The sequence below is a fragment of the Pogoniulus pusillus genome, chromosome 19 (assembly GCF_015220805.1).
Source record: "Pogoniulus pusillus isolate bPogPus1 chromosome 19, bPogPus1.pri, whole genome shotgun sequence".
Taxonomy (NCBI): domain Eukaryota; kingdom Metazoa; phylum Chordata; class Aves; order Piciformes; family Lybiidae; genus Pogoniulus; species Pogoniulus pusillus.
In genome coordinates this window covers 10,938,116-10,957,661 of record NC_087282.1, presented here as the reverse complement: position 1 = coordinate 10,957,661, position 19,546 = coordinate 10,938,116, and the positions used below count along the sequence as shown (strand labels likewise).

Sequence of the window (19,546 nt, the reverse complement as noted above, 5' to 3'; positions counted from 1 at the left end):
GGGTGGTGTGTTCTGCAACTCCTGCTTCAGGGCGAAATCTCTCTTGGGAAAGCCAAGGTCTGGCTTCAAAGACACCGAGGGGTGGTGCTTTCTGGAATCCCCAGGAAACCCTCATAGGTAGTCTCCAGGTGGCCAAGGGGCTGAGACAGCCACCACCCATGGACCTTGCTTCATCTCAGCTCTGAGTTGATGGAGCTTTACTTGTCACCACAGTTGGATGGCAGAGTTCTGCCAGCCCCTCCACCCCAGAAAACCCAAGTGGCAGATGCAAAGTCCACAATGCCCCACTCCTGCCCTTCCCACTGTGCCACTGTCCTCAGAGGACACCTGAGCTGCCCAGAGCATCACTGCTCCTAAGTCTGCATCCCTGTGTAGCAGAGCCAGTCTGCACTGCAGGGCACAGACAGAGGCACTACTAGGCAGAGACAATCAATCAAAGCTCATCTCCCTGCCTGGCGGTGCCAGGCCTGGCAACTCCAGCAGGAGGATGGGTGCACGTGAGAAGATGCTTCATGCCCTGGTCAAAGCCAGTGTAAACAAAGCAGTGTGATCTGAGGAGCAAGGGAAAGACCCTGCATGGGGAGAGAACCACTTCTGTGGCACACAAAGGCCCTCTTCAGCAACCTAGAAAAATGAGCACTGTGCAGCAGCTCTGAAATTGGGACGAGAGACAATAGCAGTGTGAGTCCTCTGCAGACAGAAAGGTCTTTGTGAGCTGCTGAGCATCTCCAGCTCCGCAGCCACCAGGGGTCCAAGCACAGCCCAGGCCATGGCACTGGGTTCTCCTGGAGCCAGGTCACTCCTTGCCTACCCCAGGCAAGGTCTTCATGGAGAGCCCAGAGCATGGGAAGTGCTGGGAGCACTGAGTCACCTTGCAGAGGCCGGGTGGTACCCACAGGAGTTAAACACTGGAGCTTTCAGAGGCTCACCTGCAGCAGCTGTGGGACCTTGCTGTGAAAGCTGCCATGTCTCCATTTGTAGCCTCTGGCTTGTATCTCAGAAGATCTTTGCAGGCCTGATTGAACCTAACACCAATCCCTCTCTGCTTCTAGTTCCTGGCTTTGGGACAGATCCTCAACCATCCCTATCCCATGTAGAGCAGTAGGAGCACTAGAGGTTTCCTCAAAACTCAGACTATCTGCCAAGGGGAGGTGCAGATGAGTGCTGAGTTCACGGAGAGAGGTGTTGTGTAGGGCTGGCAAGGAGCCACCAGACAGCTCCAGACCCTCAGTGAAGCTGCTCACTGAGATCAAAGCCCATCACACAGCCTCTGAGCAGTGCAATGTCTCCTGAGATTATCTCTCTTTCTGGAGACAGGAGTTCTGCAAATATCACAGTGTTCTGCCAACTCAGGTCAATGTAAGTGGACACTGCCAGACCATGCCAGATCAGGGCATGCTTTCCTTTCCATGTCCATGCTGAGCAAGTGAGGAGCAGCCAAGCAGCAGGAGAGGAGCAGGCAAGGGGCAGGATAGAAGTAGGACCATGTCTATCTGGACAGGCCAAGCAGGGTGGCTTCCAGACAGACCACACTGCAGGAGATGTGACCCAGGGGAAGAGGTCCTGGGACTCTGCTGTCAGGTGCCCAATGCAGTAGTGGCCATCTGCAAGGGCACTGGCACTGCCTGCCAGGCCAGAATTAGCAGAGCATCCTCACCACCACCATCAGGTTCAATTGGCCCCTTCCAACAAGAGGGTGGGCATCAGGGCCCTGCCATGGGTGGGGAGGACTTAGCCTGAGACAGAGATAGCAAAGTGCATGGCCCAGCTGTGGCTCTTTTCTCTGCTTGAGTCCCTGCAGCACCACCAGCAGTGTTACCCAGACTGGCATTCCCTTAGGAAGGACCACAGGTCTCAGGCACCTGGAAATGCCAAGCCTGGAAGCCAATCAGGCCTTGCAGTAAGGCTGTGCTCTCCTACCGACAGCCGCTGCCTCACCCCTTGTTTTCAACCTTATGTAAGCAGGGAGCCCAGCCCTGCTCTGGGACGTGGTGAAATTGGATCCATGTGGAAACAATCAGAAAGGGGAGGGATAAGAAGGAAGTTTTGCTTTGTTGGCACAACTTTCTGCCCTAAGAAGAAAACAGAGCCACAGTCCAGATGTATTTGCACTGGGAGAAATAACCTGTGAGGGAAGGAGAGGCGTGGAGCTGGGATTTGCTCTCAAGTGAACTAGATTTGAGGGCAGCTCACCCCATAGGCTCTTGAGATGTTGTCTCATCAGGGAAGCTCTTCTTAACCAGGTCGCAGACAACCAGCCCTCAGGCTAAGGCAGTCACACTGTGACCATAAAACACCCACTGGGATCCCCACTAGCAAGTCCCCCTCTGTCCTCACTCTGCTCCCAGCCCCAGTACCATGCTCCAGAGCCAGCAATGCCCAAACAAACAGACCACCTCTGCTCTGAGGACCTGTTCTCTGCACAGGACAGGGGAGACAATGAATGCTCCACAGCAACTTTGGGTTATGTTAATATCCCAGCACACATGGCCCTGGCTCAGGATGAGCCTTCTGACTCAGCTCGATGCCTGACAAAGCAACAATCCATCCATCTTCCTCGCTGGTCTAAGCTGGATGGAGCTGCTGCAAAATAAATTGCTCAGTATTCATGTTTTTCACTATTTTTCCTTTTTCTCTGTCACCAACAGGGAGATTTACATCAAGCTGAGGACATCACACTGTGCTGTGAGCAGGCTGGTGAGGGTCTCATCAGAGCTGTAGACAAGAGAAGAGCCAATCATGGCAACGTGCATGTCTGATGGGCTCCCAGCAGACATCCAGCCAAGACCTGCTCCTCATTTGGGGATGCTGGGCACCACCAGAGCTGCTGGAGAAAAGCACCCCATGGGCACAGTGTGTCCTAGAATTAAAGCAAATTTATCCCTTAAACTGTGAGCCAGCTTCCAGAGTAGAGGTTGGATGCTCCAAACACAGGTCCTGCTTCCAACCTGGGCTAAAACCCAGCTGTGCTCCAGCTGTGCCCGAGGGTAGACAGATGGGCAAGAGGCCCAAAGAAAACCCATTTCTGGGGTACCTATGCAGCCACACTCTGCAGCTCCCATGCTGGTCTCCCCAGCAAGACCAGACAGCAGCAGCTCCCTCACCTCTTCTTGGGGCAGGAGGTCTGTGAGACACACAAGAGCTCTGCAGGGCACTGGCTGTGCCTCTCACCCCAGCCAAACCTGGGCGCCTGATGCAAGTCCAGAGTGAGCTTGCTCTGCTGGCAACTTTCACTGCCTCTTTCATCAGCCAAACGCCTGCTCCAGGTCTGTGCCTTTCATCAGCAAAGGTTTCTGGAGGGGGAGTCCCAGGAGGTAAATACGTGGAATGTGCTGGGAACAGCTAATCCAGGTCTGCCCTTCCCCTCAGGAGAGGAGGAGCAGGGCAGGTGAGATGGGGCTGCAGGTGCTGGCTTGTTTCCTGACCTGCTCCAAGCAGCACTTGGCCACCACACCAGAGCAGGGGCTCCTTGCTCTGACCCCGATGGAAGGGGACTGCAGGGGCCATGTCCATGCCTATGTCCATCCAGATCAGAACCGGCACACGGTGGTTTGTCTTCCCTCTCTCAAGAGGCCAAGGCTTCTGTGCCAAACTGCTGGAGTCCTGTCATCAATCATGTCCCTGCCACCCCCTTCTGGTGTCTCTGATAAACTTCTCAGGAAACCCAGGCACCGTCCCTGGCTAAAGACTGCTCTCAGCCGGTGCTCAGCAGGGTGTGAAGTGGCAAGGGGACAGGGGAAGCTGAGACCTACCAACAAAGACATCCAGGAGCTCCTGTGCAGCAGCACCAAGCTCAGGCTGGAGCACCTCTGTGAGATGCGAATGGCTCCAGTCAGCACTAGGGCCTGGGAATCTGTAGCCAGAGGACAGAGGATCCAACTCAGGGGTGGCCAGAGCCAGCTCAAACCACCCCAGGCTAAAGCATGAAGCACGTCCTCATACCCACGTGTGGAGGTGTTCCCAGGCCTGACCCAGCTTGTCTCCTTGTGACAATCAGCCAACGGAACTAGAGCTACAGCCTGACACCTCCTCACCTATAGCCTGCAGCCCTGTGCTCGCCAATGCTGAGCTCTCAAAAAGCTAACAGCCTGCTCCAAAGTGCCCTAAAATACCCCAGAACGTTTCCCTGTGGTAAGCAGCACAGCCTTTGGGCCTCACAGGGTGACCAGAGAGACCACCTGCTCCAAGCTGAGCAGCTCAGCTGGGCCACCACGACCAATTCAGCTTTTTCAGGTGGCTGTTTCCATTCCCTACCCAGCTCCCCGCCAAGCGTGGATTGTTTTTGGGTAGGAAATGATGGATTCCTTCTTTAATTCCAAATCTGAGGCTTGTTTTCTCTTGTGTGCCTTTTGTTTGTGTTTTTTTGGGATGTGGAAAGTTCCCAGCATTTGTCTGCCTTGGAGACCAGGCGGGGAAGTGAAAGCAAACACTGTGCTCAGCTGAGTGCAGGGAGGCTGGAGGAGATGGAAAGTTCAAGCACAAACTAACCCCAAGCACTTTCCACATCTCGGTCTGGCCCTTGGCTGAGCCTTTTGCAATGACCAGGCGTCTTCGTGCTGTGCCTTGGTTCCTCATTCCCAGCACCCTGTTTCCCATTAGCTGCAGAATCCCAGCTCAAACCAGAGCTGCCTCAGCCTGGCCCGGCCTGATGCAACCTACAGATGGGATCAGAAAGCTGAGAGCACCTCCAGAGGGCTGTGGGCACCATCCACCCTGGATCATGCACCTTAGTCTGCTCCAGGGCACAGTCTCCAGACTTATTCTGTTCCTTCCCTCTCTGCCCAGTCTTGTCTCCCTATGAGCATCTCTCCAACATGAGCCCAGCCAAAACACCCTCTCACTCTTCCCAATCCCCCTAGCAGTTTTGGGCCTTGCCCTGACCCTCATCTGCAACTCCTCTTCTTCTCCCACCTTTGGCAATCATGTGCTGGTGTGGACAGGGGAAACATCTGCTAGCACCTAGAGACGCCAAGTACCTTCATGGGCATCATTGCCTTCAGGATGCATCCTGGAGTGCCTCTGGTCCAATTTTTATGAAGACCAAGGTCCAGTAAAGCTCTCAGGTGTTCATTTTGTCCATTGAGACACTGAGAACCCTGGATCCCCTTGGTGCAATGGAGAGAGACACCATCCTACAGTCGCAAGTTCCTGCAGGAGCTGGGCCATGGGTGAATGACAGTAGGTGGAGTTGCAGGGCCATGTGGTCCGAGTTAGAGCTGCACTTGTGGCATGTGAGCAGGCCAGGGTCCTGGGGACACCCCATCCAGGTAGGGAAGACCAGGTCTTCCCCTCATCCTCCTGGACCTTCCCCCTTTTTAACCAACAGAACAATTTCCTGCTGCTTTCATCCAAGTTGCCAGAGAGGCTTCCTGGTGCTGCACCTGAGAACACTCCTCTCCACACTTGGGAGAGGGACAGGATCTTTGGTGCTTCTCCAGAAGGTGCTTCTCCTCTGGGAGAGAGGAGCAAGGGGCTTCCCTGGTAAGTAGAGTGGGATTCATAAGAGAGTTCCAGATGGTCCAAATGCAGACAGAAAGGTCTGCAGAAGCAGGTGCCTCCTCAGCCCTGCTCACTGCACCAGCTCTTCACAAATGGTGGCAATTTTGGATGTGAAACACACTGGTGAGGACCAGTCCTAGACCAGCCTGGTGTAAACCGATGGACACTCCTGCCCCATGGAGACCCTCTTCCTTCCACACTTCCTTCTTTGTGTTCTCCTTGGGATCTGCACAGTCCCATCTCTCCTGCCACAGAGGCAGCAAGCTGGGGCCATACCTTGTCCCCCAGCACAGCACAGCCTGCCTGGGTGGTGGCTGCCATCCCTGGGAAGCTCTCTGCCTGCTGGCCCTGCAGCCATGCCCGTGGCAGCCACAGCTCGGGTGGCTGCTCAGCAGCCTCAGATAATTTTAGCTCCGCGGGTTAAATACCCGCGGCCGGCACAGGAAGGAAGGTTCGAGGACTCTACGTAACAGGGCTCCCACCCCTTTCCCACTGCCCCCTCCCACCTGCACCCCCGCCTGTGAGCCTGGCACCGATGACGGCACCACCACAACACTGCCTTGTGCAGAGCTGGTTACCGCCACAGTTTCCACTGGGGGACACTGCTCTGGGCTCTCCACTGCTGCCCAGCTCCAGACAGTTTCCCCTCCTCTGCGCCATTCATGGTCACATCCTGCATCCCTCAAGCTGGTGGCTTCTTGGTCCCACAGCTTGTCCCTTTCCCCATGCTTGCCTGACCTACATGGTTCGTCCCTGGGCAGTGAGGTCCAGCAGCCTGTGACCATCTCCAGAGCTGTGTGAAGCACTTAGAGGTGGTCATCCAGCACCTACCTTCTTCACACAGCTTGGCCATAGCATCTCTCTGCCAGTCCTTCCACCTTGCCCTTTAATTCTAGTACATGGCATGGGCATGACAGTCCTGTGCCAAGTGCCAGTGGCCAAGCAGGACAAAGCAGAGTGCAATGGAACCCCTACCAAGGCAAAAGGCTTGTCTAGATCTGCAAGGATGTGTTACCTCCAGCCACTGCTGGAGAGGGATACCCAGAAAGTTGCCTTGTGCCAGGGTGCATTTATGGTGGTATGGGAAGGGGGTGCACAGCCCCAGTGGGGGGTGGGGCACAGAGCCCCTTGCCCACCCTGCAGAGAACAGCAGCAGGCGATGGCCCAGCACCCCTCACTGGGCTGTGGGGACAGGATGGGCTGTGCCTGCGGCGCGGCCGAGCTTGCAGCTGCGCCAGCACCTCGCTGTTTGTTTGGGCCCTGAGATAACTTCGAAAGCAGAAGCTGGAGGGGCCGGCGGCTGAACAGTTTGTTCTTTCCGACTTCCACTCGCTGCTGCTGCCTCAAACCGCAACGCCCCACAGGACCCAGCGGCGAGATGCTTCAACCGCAGCCCAGCTGTGCCTGCTCAGAGACACGCCATGTCCCCGGGTACCCGTCCCGCAGCGTGCCACCGAAGCTCGTCTGCCTTGGCAGCCCTTCCACAGAGCTCTGCCTTCCTCTGCCTCTGCCCTCCTCACTGGGGCAGAAGCAGTGTGAATGTTTCTTTTCAGGGGTCTCAGCCTTGCACCCCAGGCCTGGCATCACAATAAGAGGCTGCTGCCACCTCCTGGACACGCTCCCGGCCCCTCTGTGGGCTCAGGGGTGCTGCCCGGGTACCCCTATGGGCAGGGCGGCAGGGCTGCAAACCAGCACCCAGGGTTGCAGGAATGCTTCTGGGATGCAGCCAGCAGCCAGCCACGGGCAGCACAGAGGAAGGAGCGAGGGGCAAACCCTGCACAGCAGCCCTGCCCCCCGCCCTGCACAGCCCTTATCTGCCCCATGCGCAGCCGCTGTGAACTGGGGCAGAGAACAAGGAAAAGCAGCAAGGCCACTGCCAGAAGTGTGCCAGGGAGCATGCCAGCATGGCATTGCCAAAGGGCAGCAACGGGGCAGTGGGTTTGGGTTACCTTTGGGCAGCCCTAGGCTCTCCTGGGGACAGGCAGCTTCATTCTCCCAGGCAGGGAGAGGTTGCTTGGGCTGCAGGGCTCCAGTGTCACCACTCAGAGACTGAGCCACAGAGGGGACACCCCTCCTTAACCAAAGGGAAGGGCAATTTTCCACAGCTGGGCACCAACATCCCTTACTGGGCTGCACCACATTTCCTTTCATCATTCAGAGCATCTCAGCCATTGACTGCAGTCACAGTGTGCCCTGTGCCAGGGACTGTGGGAGGCTGGTGGTGCTGTGGCATGACTGGGCATCACACTTTGACTCAGGCCACCGTCACCAGGCATAAGACGGGGCAGAGAGGAGATGGTGGCTCAGGCAGAAGGCACCCAAAGCAGGCAGAGTGCTGCCCCAGGGCATTTGGCCAGATATGTAGAGAGCTTATGGTCTGGCCAGAGCAGCCCTGCATATCCTTGGAAAATGGTTTGGTTTTCCACCTCCTCTTCCTCCCCCTGGTGCCCACCAACATGTGAAACCATGCTAAAAAATGCCCCATCGATGGCACTGCATCCATTCTTCACACCCATCTCAGGAGCCACCATGTCCCTGTTGTCTCCAGCCTCCCACCATGGGCAGGGTATGGGGAGAGCCCTAGGTTTGTCCAAAGAAGCCCCATGGATAGCTCAAGGAATAGAGGTAATGGCTCCTGGCAGGGATTTAAAGGTGAGGACAGGTTCTGTGGCAGCTGATGTGGTTTACCTTCACCTGTCCTGAGGAACTGTGTGACCTGAACAGCTCTGCACCAAGCACGTTGGGGAGCAGGCAGGATCACAGGCAGCAGAAAGCTACAGGTTCCTGCACTTTCATGTGGTTTTGGAGCAGACTTGTTTGCAACCTGCCTAAGACAGGGGCAGGTTCAGGTTTCAGCGTGGGGATAAGCTGTGGGTGCAGCTGTCCCCCAGGCCAGCAGCTCAGCCTCCACCTGCTCGCGTGCTCCTGGCCCAGTGCAGCGGGAACCGCATGGTGCCATCTGCTCGCTCCTGACTTCCACCAGCAACTCGGCAGCCCCAGGCAGGGAGATGAGGAACAGGCCAGATGTTGAGCTGGCGAAACGCAGGGACAAAAGCCCAGCCTGTGGTGGAACTGGTCTCCTGTGGAGCCTCAAGTCCCCTGGCTCCCAGCTGTGAGTCTCTGAAAAAGGAGCCAAGCTGCAGAGTGCTTGGGTCTGTCCCAGCTGTGGAAAGGCAGAGCTGCCCCAGTTGCTGCCTCCAGGCTCAGGAAGAGCTTCCCATAGGCAGAATGTTCCCAGCATGGACACCATAAACAGTCCCCCTAAGGGATGCAGCTGCCATTGTGCCAAGGATGAGGAGCACTGTGCTGCTCCCTGGGAGTGGACAGCAATGCACAGAGGGTGGGATACGGCATTGCTGCTGCAGCAGAGCTCATCGGGTGCCTCCTCTACTGACCTGGGCCCAAATGTGCATTTGAGGTCAAGCAGAAGAGAGTCCCAACATCAGGAATGCTCAGCTCTGCTGCTCTCCCTGGCAGGGAGGGCCTGGCAAAGCTCTTGGCCACCTAAACCAGGCTGTTCCCTACCCCAGAGACCCAACTTTGCACACTGCAAGGGGGTCAGGATGTGCTGGGCATTCACTGGATCCACGTGACCAGATTTTTCCTAGGTGTCTGTTTCCTGACTGCTTCCAGCACCTTCTGAGGAAAAGCCACATCTATCCAGCAGCTTGATGGCTATGAAGGGGCTGCAAGGGGCTAGTTCCCTCAGTTGATGTGAAAAGCTTTCCACTCCTGCAACACAACCCCACAGGGCAGCTCTGGATCCTCTGGGTCAGGCTTAGGGTGCTGTAACAGTGACAATGCTGTTCCTGCTATTGCTACACAAGGAGCCTGCAAGCTGTCCAATGGGAAGGAGACAAGTATGTCCTGTCTCACTCACACTGGTGGCTTCTTCCAGGCTTCCCCAGCCACATCTCTGGTCTCCATGCCAGCAGCTGCTGGAAACACAACAGTCCAAGCTTGCACTGAGCAGTATCAGCTGTACCTGCTGCATTGGGACTGGCCCAGTTCCACTGCCCCATGCAGCGCAATGGCTTCTTGCCAAGATGGAGGGCATCTAGCTGAGACTGGGATGTGCCCACATCCCCTCACTCCCCTAGATGGAACTCCAGCTAGATGCAGCACTGGGATGCTGGGATGCATCACCGTAGTATGGTTCCACTGGCATGTGTGCCTGCCAGGCCAGCTGCCTGCAGAGGAGTTGGGCACTCAGGCCCCCTGCAAGCAGCTGTTGATTTTAACTCCCAGTTCCTTTCCAATTTTTGCCAGGCAGAGCCAAGATCAGCTGTTGACAAATCCAGGCCTGGGATAAGGACCAGCCCCCATGGGATCCTCAGTGGGAGAGAAAACTGTGAGAAACACAGTGCCCACCAGTACTGTGGTGTAACAGTGCCACGACCAGAACCTCTTCACTGGGAGTACTGATGGGGATGGTGCTGCCCTGTCCCTGAAAGACACATGACATGAAACAGCACAGCCTGGACCCCTTGCTACAGCACTCTGTGGGCAGCAAAGAAAGAACCTGTGTCTCCATCAGGCAATGGGGTAGGGCCCTCTGATTGCAGCCCTCCAAAACAGGCTGCTTCAACTCGATGGGGCTGGGCCACAGCTGTCCTCTTGGGGCAGGAGGAAGTGGTGGGACTGCAGTTCCCCTGGAAAACTGCAAAACCTCGAGCTTCATTGCAGCTCCCAGGAGCTCAGAAAGAGCCAGAAGCCACTGCAAGACAGACGCCCAGGCTGGCCCTGGGCCAGCTCGAAGCTTCCAGACTGTTTCGCAGAGCTGCAGCCCTGTTGCCACTGCTCGGCCAGGACATTGCAAACCCTCCCATGTCACCAGTCCCAAACAGTCCCTGTCAGCTGGGCCCAGGAGCTGGGCTGGGGAGGGGTGTGCTTTATCAGGATCTTGCTGAGATGGGCTGTGATCTCGTCGAGTAGGTCATGTTTGTGCAGTGGTTTGTAACTGCAGATGTTATGTAAGTGCTCAGGGTTACTCCAGAGCTCGCTGAGCCTCCCTGCGCATGCGGACACAGCCCTGCGTGTCCGGGGCCAGCACAGCGCGGGCCTGAGCTGCTCAGCAGCAGCTGCCTGCAGGGGTGGGGGGCTGCAGGCCCATGCCAGGGGCTGCCAGCTGCAGGCTCCAGCAGCTCTCACCCTCTACTGGCTCCCCATGCTGCTGCCACCGCGGACGCCTGCGCCTGCTCCAGTGACCCAGCTCCCGAAGGTCGCTGGCTGCGGGCCGGGCTGGTGTCCCAGCTGCCTGCTGTTATTGATTGTCCTTATCGCTGCTGGAGAGAACACCATGTCCCAAGGATCCGGGGGCAGGACAGAGCTTGCTACCTCCTCTAGTGCTTTTTGCCCAAGCTCTGTCTCTCCTCGGTGTAGAATGTGCTGGCACCAAACATCTCACTGCCCGCCCTTGCCTCTGCCTGTATGTGCAAGCCACAATGCCAAAGCTGTGGCCAAGAGGAGAATGTGGGCTCACCACTGTCCTCAGCCATCTGCTCCAGGACCAAACCACCCTCCCCTTATCCCCATCTCCATCCAAAGAGTGGGCACCAGTGCCACTTCCAGGGAGTGTTCCCAGCGGGACCCTCAGCAGGTGCATCCTACCACCCAGCTGCTGTCTTGGCAAAGGTCTGACTTCCATCATGCCTGGATCCAGCACACATCATCCTGGAGCCTTCAGGGACTCAGGGAGGGATGATGGAACCTGACCTGCCACTGGTGCCAGAGCAGATGTCAGTGACAACAGTGCCCTGCTGGGCTGGCACAGCCATCACACATGGTACAGGGGGAACAGCTGGTGCAAAGGCACATGAGCCACCCTGGGCTGTGAGCAGCTGTGATACTGCCTGGGTCCTGTAACTACAGCAGGCATTTGGCCATGCAGTACAGCCCCAACTAATCGTTTTTATTCACCCTGCGGGCAAGACACAGAGCAGGCAACAGGCGGGTGCCCTGCCAAGGCAATTCTAGGCGATGGCATCTGAGCACAAGGGAGCCCTGGGGGAAATCTGTGAACTGGGAATTGTTTCTACCTGGTGGGAAAATCTGACTTTGGGGGACTGCCAGTCCTTTTTGCACCGAAGCAAAGGAAATCTTCCTTCCTCCTCTGCCACCTCCTGTCTCAGGTCACAGTGTGGATGCCAACCCAGCTTTGCTAACACTGCCAAGGGTAACACAGAGGGGAACAGCCCCAGGGTGGCTCGAGCTTGCAGTGGGAGCTGATAAAATGAGTCAAGACAGAACAAAGGGAACACAAAGGACTCCAGCAGACATCCATGATGGAAGGTAGGCCTCCTCCATGCCTGCCTTTGATAGCAGGGACCCGTCATGCTCTCTCACCGTCACTTAATGTGGGCAGCAGGATGCCCCACAGGCACAACCCCAGAAGAGGTGGTGCCCACAGCTTGACTTGTTCCCCTGTAACAGCAACTGCTCTGCCCTGGGGCCACAATCTGCCTATGTCAGAGGTCACATACAGACAGCACTTCAGCAGTACCCTCCCAGCAATGTACCTCTGCTCCCTGCCCACTGTGCCTACCCCAGACAGGGTCACAGTCCCGATGGCATGGGCAGGGGTCACTGTCCCGGAGGCCAGAGGTATGGATGCAGGGTGGCAGTAGGGACATGTTCAGGAGGCAGCAAAAGAGAGGAAGAAAGGGAGGAAAGAGAAAAAGAAGGAGAAACAGAAAGAGGAAGCAGAAGAGAAGGAGAGAAGGAGAGCAAGAGAGAGAGCAGAAGAAAGAAGGAAGAACAGAAATAGGGAAGGAAGGAAGGAAGGAAGGAAGGAAGGAAGGAAGGAAGGAAGGAAGGAAGGAAGGAAGGAAGGAAGGAAGGAAGGAAGGAAGGAAGGAAGGAAGGAAGGAAGGAAGGAAGGAAGGAGAAAAGGAAGAGGAAAGGAGGAAAGCAGAGTCCTCCTAGAGCTCTCACTGCCAGTGTCCTGTCCACCACAGGAGACCTGTAATCCCTCCATGTCTTCTCCCTCCAGGTGTTCCTGATGTTTGGCTCCTTTGCACATTGATGTCGGAGGAACTCAAGCTGTGCTTTTCCCAAGCACGTCCTTGTGGGAGCCTTGGGTCTCAGAGGAAACCTTTGGCCCAGTCAAGCAGTTCTACAGCTCCTGCTGCTGCAGGGCTCACTGCTGCTGACGTCACAGGACACCCCAGATGGTCTGGGTCTCCCATGCATGCTCATTCTGGTGACTTCCCACAAGAGGCTGTGGGGAAGATGGCCTTTGCAAAGGGTCCTCTTGTGCCAGAGATCAGGTGATGATGATTTACTAATGCTGCCCCAAATACTTGGACTTTTCCCCAGGTAGCTGTGGGTGCCATGCTTGCTCTTGGCAGGCTTTCCAGATGCCCTTTACACTCCTCTTCATCAGCACAGTCCTGTCCCTTGGGTGCACTTCAAGGAAAGCCACATGTGCTGATGTCAGGGTTTGAAATGCCCACCCTTGCACTGGGGCTGTGGAGTGTAGCACATGCCAGGCTGTGATGGGGAGCAGAGGTACCCAGGGACACATGTGGCACCATGCACAGGCACACTGGCCAAATCCTGGACCAGTCCCTGCAGAAAGCACAACCTTCATTTACTGAGTCGCTTGAGAGCACAGCAGGATCACAGGGCAGACACAGCGAGCTGCAGCTCCCTGACATTAGCTGGGCAAATTAAATCAGGCTTTAGTGCGCTAATTACCACATGCCAGTGATGGAGCACGCCCTTTTCACATCACAGACCTGCTGCTCTTGGAGGGCTTTTCAATGTGCCAGAAGAAGACACAGCAGGGCAGAGCTGACCCAAGAGTCTGCAGGACCCTGGCAAAGGTCAGCCAGTGCCCCCAGGATGCATGCAAACAGAACCAGTATCACTGGAAGGCAAGTTCTTGGGACAGGGGGACAGGGGCTGGGCGTGTGCAGGGCTCATCCCAGGCTGGAAAGGAAAAGCTAATGGATAGCTCATTGCCAGGACACAAGAATGGCCTGTGGTGACATGGGGGCTGTTGGGTCACTATAGGGATGGTGGCATCCTGGCATGGCCAGGTAGGCTGCCACCACACTCCAGGTGACCCAATCACCCTTTGCCTTGACTTGTGCTTAGGACAGCACTTGTGTGGCGAGGTTTGTAGGGCCAGAAAGGGGCAGCTGTGACACCAGCAAATGAGTCTTTGCCTTGCTGGGGACAGTCCCCCAGCAGGGTCAGACACGCTCACTGGAGAGGAGTGGAAAATTCCTCTCCTCATGCAGGCACTCCCTGCAGCCCAAGCACATCAGCTGTCGTCTCGCAGGACTTGGCATGCCCCAGAGTGTTTATCAACACTGTTTCGCAAGGGCCATGGCACGGCTCAGCAGGGCACGCAAGTGGCTTGGGCAACCAGCTCTGCCGAAAGCCAAGGCTCTTGGGAAACAGGCCTGCAGCCTGTTCTGGGCAGTGGGTCAGGGCTGGGAGTCCACTGCAGGCCCTCCTCACTGAAGTGGCTATCAGCACCTAGTGGTCATCAGCACTTTCTCCTCCTCTCTGACCTCCCGAATTCAAGGCACTGCTGCCCTTTCAAAGACCCCTCTCCCCACCCCTCACAGGGCTGGCTAGCACAGAGCTGGTCCCTCTTGCTTGGCATCTACCACCCAACTACCAGGCAAAAGACTGAGAGTTTTAAAAGCAATCCCACCAGTTTCTCATCAAGCTCCCCTGCTCGCCCCTGTGTTATTAGGCTGGCAAACTCTGCATGCAGGGATGCTCCATCTCATGCAATTCTCCCAACATGTCCTTGGCACGGGCACCAACACAGCATAGTGCTGGCTTCTGTGGCACTGCTCATCTCTTGGTTCCAAGGAGCCATCTCAGCTCCAGTATTCACCCCTGAGTCACATCTGCATCCAGAGCTCCCTGTAACCCTCCTAACACCCCTTCTTGGTCATGGTTTCCCCTGGAAAGGTTGTAAATGATCTCCATATGCTGATCCTCTCTTGCCCAAGGGATACTGCTCCTTCTCCACAGGGGAAATGGCTGGGGGGCTAGTTACCCCACTCCTTCCAAGGAGCTTAGAGGTAGCAGCAGGAATAACAGCATGAATATGATGACAGCACATCTGGCCAAGGGCTGCCGTGCAGACAGCCACCCAGCTGTATGCTGCTTGAGAGATGACACTGGCCAGCGGGGCCAGCCTGTCCCCAACTAACTTCACATGTGCAGAACTGGCACAACCAGTCCCCTCGGGCAGGGAAGGAAGACAGCACATCCCAGATGATGCTGGCTGGGCAGGACAGGGAACAGGGAACTGCAAACCCTGCAAACCAGTGTTAGCTGTGCCATTACCCTAGCTGGTGCTGGAGACAGGCTGCTCTACCCTCTGGTATTGCACATGGTCATGACCATGGTCATCAGAAGGGTGCTGAGAAGGCAGTGTGCCAGGGGTAGTAGTGCTCTGCACTGCTGCAGATACCCTGGAGCCCAGGAATTTGGGGTTTTTTTTTAGCTGGTCCTGAAATCTCGAGAGGCACCCCAAAGCCCTGCTCAAGTGGGAAAAAGGTACTGAGTTCATGGGCTGGGTGCCAACTCCCCGAGGTAAGGAAGCGAAGTTCGGACCCCTCCAGCCCCTCAAAGGGGCCAGCAGTTCCCCTTGGCATCAGGGGGTTGCAGGGCAGCCATCCCCCCTGGCAGCCCCTCGTAGCTGAGGTGGTGGTGCGGGAACCGAGTGGAAATTCCTGGAGCAGGGACTATCTGCAGAAGGCAGCAAGCTCCAAATCAGAGTCGTGCAGCCAGCTTGGTGCAGGTGGCCAAGAGTCCGTGGGGGAAGAGGCAGAAACACGGGGTCGGTGCGGGGCCCGGCGAGCACCGCGTACGCTGGCTCCGTGCGGCGGGGACAGTGGTGACCGGCGGGACGGTAGCAGGGAACGGCGACAAACAACGGTGGCAGAGCGACCTCTCGTGGCACCGACACGGCCTGGGGTGCTCAGCACCTTCGTTGCGATGGCAGCGGGCACAGAAAGTCCAGGAACACTTCTGCCCATGGCACAGCTTCGCGGGGAGAGACAAGGGGGTCCTTCCACCTGAGCGCTGCTGGCAGCGGCTACACAAACAACGCCGAGAAGAACCCAAACGTTGCCCTGTCCCACCTGTGCCTGGCTCCAGTTTGCATTTCCAAGAGGACAAGCAGCCCTGTGCCCGTTGCCAGGTGCAGCTGCTGTTCGGCTGCTCCTGGGCAGAGCTCCAAGTGAGGGCTGCAGGGAGCTGAGTGAGCAGTGGGCACAGCCCCTGCTTTGGTGCAGGGAGCCAGAGCTGAAACCTGGCCATGCCCCTTCGGATGGGGTCTCAGGAGAAAAAGAGCTCTGTGGCTCACACTGGCACTGAAAAGAGTGTCCCTGTGAACAGAGCTCTGGAAGCCCCAGAGCCCAGACCAACCCCGGGTTTCTCTCCTCACACAGACGTGGGCTGGGGTCTGCACTAGTCCCACTGGGACCTGGCAGGGGCACAGTGCCTACCGAAGGCACTTCCAGCTCTGCTATAAAGCACAGGGTGTCCTGCCACTCAAGGGCTCAGCTGGGTGGGCACTGGTACCTGCTCAGACCTGCACTGGCACATAGGGGACAGCTTCCTCAGTGCCTCGGAGGACACAGAGGCCACGATGTGTCCTCAAGGCTGCCCCATGCCAGAGCTCTGGCTTATCTGTGCCCTGCACAGGCTGGGTCGAAGTGCAGAGATAAAGTCCAAATCAGGCGGCCTTTCCCATGAGGAGAGAAGGCTCCAGACACTGCCTCTGCAGAAACTAATGAAGCGATATCCTGCAGAGTCCGGGAGCCTTGGTGTGTACTCAAACCCCAAAATGCCTCCTTGCGCAGCACCGCTTCTGGGAGGGCTGCTTGAGAGCAGGGCAAAGCAAGGTCAGAGCCCTTTCTCTGAACACCTGGGTGTCACAGCACGGGCGTGACACCGGCCTGGCTGCCAGCCAGCTGCAAGGAGCCAGCTCGCAGAAACACGGAGCACAGCATCCCTCGGTGGTGGGTCTGGCTAAGAGCAGGCTCGCAGATCCATCTCGGCATTTAGGGCTTTTTTTTTTTTCTAGGATCAGCTGGGATTTGAGCACCTGAGTTGTGTTTAAATCCGAGCCTGCAAATGTCCTTTCTTTCTTCCTCTGCCCCAGCACAACCCAGTTTTCCTCTGAAGCTCTAAGGGCAAGTTTTAAATTACTCGTTTTGCAAAGGGAAGGATTGCACTGTCAGGCTCTTTTTTTCTTCTTTTACATTCCCAAAAGGTATTTTTTTTCTGTGCTAAGGAGTAGCTCTGGTGAGCTTGATGAAGCAGGCAGCACATGGCACAAGCTGACCAGCACAAGCCCCGCGCTGCCGCCACGCCCGTTTGGGGGGTTTCTGGCCAGTTCCTTGTTACAACACCACCAGCAGAGCCACTCCCACGCTCCCATGGCCCTGCTCATCTCCTCTGCTTTCTTAAGCTTTTGGCAATACCAAACGAGCAGGATAATGACAGCCATAAACTCCAGAAGTGCAAGACCCTGGATCATGTGTTTTTCCTAACTGGCAGGTGCAGCTCAGGACAGAGTGGTGAAAGAGGCTTGGAAGTGTGAGCTTCACTGCCCATTTCCAACCTCCTCACTCTTGGCTGTTCAGTTTTTTAGAATTAACTGCTCCTCAGTGCACATGTGGGGAGGTGTTTGCTTGTTTGGTTGCCTCTGGTAGTCAAAAAGTAGGCTTAATGCTTTTGACCTTGGGCTCCCAGATCTCAGCGCATTATTTCCAGAGCCCCTTCTATCCCATTTTTTCCCTTCTCCATGGAAATGAAGCTCCCCTGGGCTCCCATGAACTGTAGTGACTGCTCTTTTGGCTCAGCTCCCAGGAAGCTCACCAGCTTGGCCTAGTGAGGAGCAGGCAGGAACTGCTATCTGGGGCAGCACAGTGAGTGAGGGCACGGGGAGCTCCTGCCGCTGGCAGCAGATCCAGGATGGGTTGCAGAGTTCCACTCTTGAAAGTTAAAAGACGAAAATTAGGCTGGGCTGCTTGGGGACGATCTCTACTAAAGCTCCAGAGCAGCAGAAGAAGCAGAGAGAAGGGACATAAGCAGCTTTGCTCTCACCCCTCTCTGCCAACACTTGGGCAGGACTTGAAGGGGGAAATTGGCAAATCTGCTGCAAGGAAAAAAAATTACAGGAGCCATGCTGAGGTCACACATAGGAGAGATGTTCTCTCCCTGCCTCCTTCCAGAGGATATATTTTACCATCACCAGCTCCAGAAGAAACCCACAGGACAGCTGCCAGCTCTGAGGAGGCCTTGTCAGCCCCAGCTGCAGATCTGTGAGCTGAAAATGAACCATCAGTACAACCAGATGGTTTCACAGGCCAGCTCCTAACAAGTGCTGACTGGCAGTTATTGCAGGCAGGTGACTGTAGGTTGTGCTCAGCCACGATTGCACGCACAGGAGTGAGGAAAAGCGAGGACAGGGCACAGCCCTCCCCAGCCTATTCCTGCTGCACCTAGAGGTGTGTGAGCACTTGATGTGGGGGAAAAGACAAAGGTGACATCAGGATCTTGGTAAGGCCTTGGGTGTTACTGCAGTGCCAGAGAAATAGAAGAAGCAGCTTTTAATCCTGTCAGCCACACAGCTCCAGCATGCCAGAGGAGGCACCACACACTGTGCAGCTCTGCCAAGCATGGCCAGGGCAGGGGTGCCAAGGAAAAGGAGAAACTGGGTCATTAACATCGGCAGGGACAAATGTTCTCCTTGTCCTTACAGGAGTTTGGGACTCCTGCACCGCTTACTGCTGGAGCAGTGCAGCCTTGCAGAGACACCTGGTGACCAAACCCACCAGAGACTGAGGAACGATTCCTGGGGAAGCTCCTTCCAAGCCAGGAAGCGGCTGTCCCATCCATCTCTGCTTTCCTCCATTTGCACTAGGCAGGAAAAAACAGGTCTCTCTGATAAGAGTTTGTAAAAAAAGACCTATTATCAAGCAGACTTTCCTTTTATGGCCAGGTTAGGGTTTTATGGACTTTGTCTCCCGGAGGTGTGTGCTGCAGGTTATTTTTACATATGCTGACTCATTGACTTGGCAGCCAAAAAACGTTTTCCTGATAAATGTATCCACTCAACTCCCTTGATTTTCACCGATAATTTAATTGCCAGCTGCATGGAAGGAAAGAGATGTAACGAGGCCAGCCTAGCTGCAGCTTAAACGCTTGCTTCAAAAGACATTGTTTTCTTCCCCTAGCATTACAGACTCTCTCAAGGTTTGTCTGGAGGGTTGATGATTTCCAGTGCTCTTCCAGTTACTGTAAACAAGTGACTGAAAAATCTCAGCGCTTGTTTGGAATTAAGAATGTTAATGGCTGTCCTTTAAGAAAGGAAGAGCTTTGAGGAAGAAGCTCAGCGTTTACAAAGCGAAGGAAGAGTGCAATTAGATGGCAGCTTCAAGCTGACCGGCGCTAAGGCTCCCGAGGTTGGCAGCAGCCTACAGAGCGCTTGTGTTTGGAACTGGCCCCTTGAGGACAGGCTTTTGGACGTGGACGTGAAGCAGAATCGTCTCCCCATCATCCCCAGCACGGGACGCTCGCAGAGCAGCTCCCAAGGCATTGTCGGTGAGCTCAAGGACGCTCTGATTCAGCCCCAGCACTGCGGGGCTCCTCCACATCTCGCTCGGGGCAGCAGCCGCCGAGGACTCTCCTCAGAGCCGATGAGGCTGTCCTAGGCACACGTTAGAGGTCACCTCCCAGCCACTCTATTCACCCCGCTGCTGCCTTCTGCCCCAGAGCGGCCAAGTGGCGAATCGCCACGGGTACCGCACGGCGGCTCCGGCGAGGCGGCCGCGGCAGGCAGAGGCGGCCTCGCTTCCGCGTCGTGAAGCGGAGGGTAGGCCTGACCATGCAGAGCGAGGCCGCCTGCTTCCCGGTGGGCAGCACTGCGCCCCCGGCCCCTGCGGATGCTGCCGCAGCGGCCGCCGGGCCAGGCCGGCTCCGGGAGCGGCGCGGTTGCTATGGCGACGCGGGCGGCGCGGCGGCGTCACTTCCGGCACGCCCCCGGCGCGGAGCGGGAGCGGCC

The 19,546-nt window shown here is 56.3% G+C and overlaps 1 long non-coding RNA gene across 1 annotated transcript; it reads left to right on the top strand.

Moving 5' to 3' along the window:
* The first annotated feature begins 2,077 nt into the window (after positions 1-2,077).
* LOC135183675 (uncharacterized) lies at positions 2,078-2,714 on the top strand. Its single transcript, XR_010305649.1, has 2 exons — positions 2,078-2,127; positions 2,649-2,714. It is a non-coding gene; the product is annotated as an uncharacterized LOC135183675 (long non-coding RNA).
* Positions 2,715-19,546: the final 16,832 nt, after the last annotated feature.